The sequence below is a fragment of the Halyomorpha halys genome, unplaced genomic scaffold (genome assembly GCF_000696795.3).
Source record: "Halyomorpha halys isolate HHAL.00 unplaced genomic scaffold, Hhal_1.1 Scaffold142.1, whole genome shotgun sequence".
Classification (NCBI taxonomy): domain Eukaryota; kingdom Metazoa; phylum Arthropoda; class Insecta; order Hemiptera; family Pentatomidae; genus Halyomorpha; species Halyomorpha halys.
The window spans coordinates 760,042-766,520 of record NW_027113471.1 but is presented as its reverse complement, the minus strand read 5'-3'; the positions used below and the strand labels follow the sequence as shown (position 1 = coordinate 766,520).

At 37.0% G+C, this 6,479-nt stretch overlaps 1 long non-coding RNA gene across 2 annotated transcripts in view; it reads left to right on the top strand.

The window, feature by feature from the left end:
• The first annotated feature begins 5,191 nt into the window (after positions 1 to 5,191).
• Positions 5,192 to 6,479, top strand: part of LOC106678414 (uncharacterized) — a 20,565-nt gene continuing 19,277 nt past the window's right edge. For both annotated transcript variants that reach the window (XR_010844397.1, XR_001342756.2), the window contains exon 1: positions 5,192 to 5,320. This is a non-coding gene — a long non-coding RNA (uncharacterized lncRNA). The remainder of the gene's footprint in view (positions 5,321 to 6,479) is intronic.

The following is a 6,479-nucleotide window of genomic DNA, read 5'->3' as shown; positions in this document are numbered from 1 at the left end:
TACCGTGATTTTGGTCATTAGAAGATAGTTTTAAGAACATACTCTCAAGAGGTGATCCCGATATAGCATGGCAGTTAAGATTTGAAGATAGCGGCGCTTTATTTTCTGAATTGGAGAAAGCAGTAATATATATTGTGATTGAAGTTTTCAAGAGTTCATTTGAGTTGCTGAAGGAGTCCCTTGGGTAGACTGAATATCGGAATAAGTAACCACAGGTGGGGTAACAGATGAGGCTTCTTACCGCTTATCTTTGCCACTAGATGGCATCATGAATTTCTGTTCAGAAGTGAGGGGGCCTCTTACTTAAACAGAAGCTATAGCGAAAAAATAAAATAGAAATTTACAATTTGTTCCTAAACATTCAATCATTGATTAGTTGTCATAGAATCAATATTGAAAATGATTTTATGGAGTCATCCCGTCACATGAAAGGCTCATGTTGTTACAAATATGCAATTTTTTTTCGTACGACTTTTCCCCGTAATGAGCAAAGTATGGTGATAACTATGGTACGAGCCTACCACGAGTTTTCTCGAGCCACCCGAATCCACGAAAGGCAAGGGAACCGTAAAAGCCTTCCCGAGAGTGCGCCGTGAGGTTGAAGATAAGGCGGAGTATCCTATGCTCCTCTTGTTCGATAAATCTTCCGCCTTTGACAGCTCTTGATGGCCGAGCATACTCCTGAAATTATAAAATTATTATATTAAAAGAGCCCAAGAGGAGGAAGAAGGCAGTTATCTCACCCTAATTTTTGATTACTTTAATGAAAACTATGTATAATTAATAGTCAAAATTGATGAGTCTGCCAAGTATAGGTTGTGGGAATAAAAAATGGCGGCTGTTTCAAAACGTTAAAAAAAACTAATTTTTCATTCGGAGCTCTGTATCTCTAAAAGTAGGAACAACACAAGAAAACCAAAGAGAACGTCATTTAAAGAAGAGTAAATTTGTTAAAATATGAGCCCTAATACTAGTTAATTAGTTACTACTAATGCCCTAGTTATTTACATTAAATATTTTTCGAGATATAGCTTTTTAAAAAGCAAAAATTTATAAAAATGTTGTATGGGACGTACTAGAAGATCAGTACTTGGAGAAATTTGTTAGGGAGGGGGGTGCGGTCAGCAAAGAACAACATAAATAAACAAAACCATATTTATTTATTTTATGCCGACGTTTCGACCTGAGTTTTAGGTCTTCATCAGGGGTTGTGGCGTAGAAGTGAAACTGTAAGTTACAAAGTTAGGCGTAAAACTGACAGTTACAAACCTACCTTCTACGCCACAACCCCTGATGAAGACCTGAATCTCGGTCGAAACGTCGGCATAAAATAAATAAATATGGTTTTGTTTATTTATGTTGTTCTTTGCTGACCGCACCCCCCAACAAACTTTTCCAAGCATTAATCTACGGTCAACTATCCATACCTCATTATATGATCAGTAGTTAGTGAATTTATTTTGAAAAATTTACATCTCAAAAACCATTTGACGAACAAATGTCTATTAGCACTCAAATTGAAGCTAGTTTAATGAGCTATAATGTAGTTTATGACGTTTATTTTTGTAGGAGTACTAGTTTTCTAGTTGTTCGGACAAATTTATATTCATCTGTGAATATCATAAAAACTACTACCCCTACGAAGATAAGTGTCATAAACTTCTTTATAGTAAGTTAAATTTCCTTTATTTTGAGTGTTGGCAGACATATGTGCGACTTATGGATCTAGAGATATATTTTTTCAAATATCTAAAATTTTATACGAGCAGCTTGAAATTAACATTTTGTAAATTTATTTTGTCAGATATCATAAAAACTACTACTCCTACAATGATAAATATAATTAACTATTTTGTACTAAATTTAACTAGCTTTAATTTGAGCGCTGGCAGACATCTGTACATCCAATGGTTTCTGAAATATCGTTTTTCATAAATTTTTCAAAATTATTGTCCGAACAACTATAAATCAATTTATATTAGCAAATATCATGAAAACTACTATTCCTACGAAGGTAAAGGTCATAAACATATGTATAGTCCATTAAACTAGCATTTTTTTGAGTGCTAATAGACATCTGTTCGTCACATAGTTCCTGAGATATAGATTTCTCAAAATAAATTAACTAACTACTAATCTCTTAGTAGATTTTTAAGAAATTTTGCATTCTAAAAAGCTATATCTTGAAAACTATTCGACGTAAATAGCTCTTTTAGGACAAATATTTCAGCAACTTTACTCTTCTTTAAATATAGTTCTCTTAGATTTTCTAGTGTTGTAGGTATTTTATAAAGCTCCGAAAGAAAAAATAATGTTTTTTTTAAAGGTTTTGAAACAGTCGCCATGTCTTATTCCCCTTACCTATACTTGGCAGACCCATCAATTTTGACTAGTAATTATACATAGTTTTCATTAAAGTAATCAAAAATTGGGGTGAGATAACTGCCTTTTTTTCTTCCCGGCTCTTGTACTATTAGGTCTCCAGCAACTTATATAACCTCTTGAAGAGTTACCTTGAGGATAGCACGGTAAAGATATGAGGTGACTTCTTTGAAATAGATTATTCATTGTGTATTTATTTGTTTTCGGACCTGTCGATTTGTGTTTTTATTTATTCCCATAGCTTATTTATTCATTAAATTATTTCTTTTAACTTATCTATTGATTGAAGTATTTCTTTTAAATAACTTTTTTTCCTAAATCTATATATATATTTATATATATTTTAATTTGTGTTTTTTGTATAAACTGATCTACTGTGGTGACTATTATGTCTTTGGTTTGACTTTACATTGCTGTCTGATGACAAATTTGTTTAACGGATCGATCGTGGATCACTGGAAAGGGGAGGACTGAGAGAGTGAGATAGAAAGAATAAAATTGTTCATTCTAATGAAATTACTAAAGAAAGATAAAAAAATGAAATAAAATAAAATATTTGTTTAGTATTTGTAATATTTTTATTTACTGACGAGTACTGATTGTAAAGGAGGAACAAGGAAAAAGGAACGGGGAAAAAAATTATTGTCATATCATGTGGATATATGTAATGTATGTATGTCCAAACATGGGTTGATGGGTATGTTAAGTATTGTAGCAACCTAGTGTAATTGGGAAGCATGGCTGAGTAAAGCATTTCTCTCTCTCTACCATGGAAAGAGGTTGCCCACAGGACTCTGTCCTAGGTTCTGCTCTGTGGAAACTGTTCCTTGATGAGCCCAGCTCTAGGACCTGCTACCTGGAAATCAGAATCGAGAGATTTGAACGAAAAGTCCTCTGTAAAATTTCTGGGGAGATCTAAAACCTTAAAACATGCAGGAGGAGAACTAACAGTGAATCTGCAAACAGAGACTGGTCAGTAATTGTCTTATGATATGAAGGCATGGAGGTTAAGATGGGCAGACTCAGGCCATACTCATAAGAGGCTCCATGGACAGGGCTCGTCCTATCACCATGGATATCCAAGGAGAGAGTGTGAGGAGGTGACATATCTTGGTGTGAGGATAAGGAGAATATTCGATGCCACTTCTCACCTGGTGTGTCTAAAGGATAGGGTGACACTGTCACTCAATGGATTAAGTAGGATAGGGGGTGTATTTTGGGGCCTCAGATACCCTGCAACGATGACCATATATAAAGTTGTGATCTTAGGAATTCTGAGGTACGCATCCCTGCGTGGAGCCGAAACCTCACGCAGACACAGAAGAGAAGACTGGCCACCATACAGAGACTGGCTCTGCTGAGGGTCACGAAGACATACAGAACGGTGTCACAAGAGGCGGTGCAAGTGCTGGCCGGAGCGATACACCTGGACCTCATCCTCAGGGAGGATGTCCTTAAGTATGAAGTAAAGAGGCAGGGACTAGAAGCGCTGCCTGAGGAGCTCCGAGAGAGAATCGGTGAGACTCCAAACTTATGGAAGAAAATACTGCGAGCGGACTCAATACAGGAGTGGAATGGAAACTGGGTAGCAAGCCAGAAGGGCGCTACCTTGAGAAAATTCTTCCCTACCGTCCTTTCTAGATTGAAGGCTAAATGGGTCCTCCCAGACTATTGGGTCTCACAAGTCCTAACAGGACATGGGGGTTTCGGGGAAAGCTGCAGAGCTTTGTAAAGAACATCGACCCCAGGTGCCCAACGTGCGGAGTTCCTGAAACAGCAGAACACGTAATAATAGATTGCTCTGCCATGGAAGGACACCGAGCCAGGCTGTTGAGATCGACCGGGATTTACGCCCTCGCTGAATCGGACTTTCCCTGTTAGTTAGAAGAAGAGAATTATCCATTCTTCAGGGAGTTCATTTACCGGTGGAAGGAGGTGGTGGGCCCCACTCATTTCACGATGGGAAGACTTGACCGCCCAACATCGGCGAGCCACCAGAAGATGAGGAAGCTGACCCAGACTGAGAACAGGAGGGCTGGACCAGCCTGGTAACTGCAGGAGGCACCCAGAGGGATGCAGTGTACAAGGTGCAGCTCCATCAGTAAGGCGCTCAACCTAGCGCTGGGCTGCTCCACAGTAAAAAAAAAATTAATAATTGTATAATTTATAAAAGAATAAAAAAAAAAAGGTGATCCTTGGGAGCAGTGACATGTGCACTATCCCATTGCTCCCGCATCCCGTAAGCCAGAAATGGCAAGGGAGGGAGATGAAAAAATGTTGCTCAAAATAATTCACCAGGACGCATTTGCTCAACAATAAATGCTACTATATTTGAAAAGGGAGGGCAAAAAAGAGCTGAATACAACAAACTGGAAAGCAGTTGCCCAACTCGCAAGCGTTCTCCACGCTTGCGAGTTGGGCAACTGCCTTCTCCAGGCTGATTCGGGAGGCCAAGGTGCAAGGTCTGCAGAGCTAACTGGAACAACTAAACAGTTAAATCATTTTATCAAATCAGAATCAAAAGTTCAACTTTATCTTTTTTAAAATATTTTGATCATCTTTTTGTTCCTTTAATTGTTTCAAGAAGGCTATTAATTGTTCAGGCATTCATCCGAAGTACTTTTTGCTAAATTGAGAATTCCAAAGGCTACATTTCAAAAATAAGATTTGATGCAACAATCAAATGCTGATTGGTTCACTAATACGTAGTAACAGATACAGTTCACGTAAGTGGTGACATATACAGATAAAGAGTTATCCGGCCTTGTATTTAAAATGAATGATAAATAGGAAGTAATTCATTCACGAACCCGCCATAGCACGAACATGATGAACAGCCTCAGTTGTTTCTTTTTTACAGCTATCTTGTTATTGGTACTACTCACAAACAGATGGATGTTAACACACGCAAGTGATCAGCAAGGATTTCCAGATAACGGTAGGTCAAAATTATTCAATTTGGTTCTTGAAAAAAATAATAAAAGTCTCTTAAAACATATACAAAATAGTCATAGTCATGTTTGAGCCCGCTAGATTTGACCAACAAAGAAAAATTCCATCTTTTTTTTTTCGAATCCTCTTCATCCTTCAATATACTCTGGGGAAAAAAATGAGTGCAAGGATCATGTCAGTTCCTAAGTGCTATCTACAGCCTGTAATCCTTGTCGTAAACTTAATCTGTCTTAACATAATCTTACTTATGGTAGTTTAACCGCCGTCCCGAAATATTGTGAACAGCACGTCTTACAGAACCTCACTTCAATTCATTTAAATAAGTTCACTGTTAAAATGAAACTCCATGTTAAGTTTAAACCTAAAGCACGCAATACCTCCGTCTTGTTTCATAATAAATTTCCTTATAATACTTTTTGGAATAGTTTGTGCTGGGTATAATTCCATTAATTTCTACAATGCTGACTTTTACGTTTTTGTTCTTAATTATTATAATGACATGGTCCTGAACAGCGGGATAATTTTACTTTTAAACGAGTCCATGAACTTGATGTCCCTCATTTTTGTGAACCTGAGCACAAACAAAGGCAGATCAGAGAGCTCTAGAAGAGAAACGCACGAAAATATAAAAAAGGCAATCCATCACGGCAAACTACAACGCCTTTTTTTTTTTTTTTTTTTTTTTCGTACATATCCTGAAAATAAGAACACTATTAATACATACATATTTAATACATGAAATTTAATATGTATACTAGTGCGTTTTCACCCTTGATTTGTCTTCTGGCATTATAAGGTGATGATTGCAGGGTCAGTACTACCAATTAAGGTAGTATAGTCTAACTGTAGCCATTGAAACCATCCCTTTTTTCGTACTCTTCATAAAAGTATAATAACATTATTATTACATACATAATCCAAGAAATGAAATATCTTTACTAGTGCGTCTTCACCCTTGGTTTGTCTTCTGGCATTATAAGGTGATGATTGCAGGGTTCAATTAAGGTAGTATAGTCTAACTGTAGCAATTGAAACCCTCCCTTTTTTTCGTACCCTTCATAAAAGTATAACATTATTAGTACATACATAATCCAAGAAATGGAATATGTATACTAGTGCGTCTTCACCCTTGGTTGTCTTCTGGC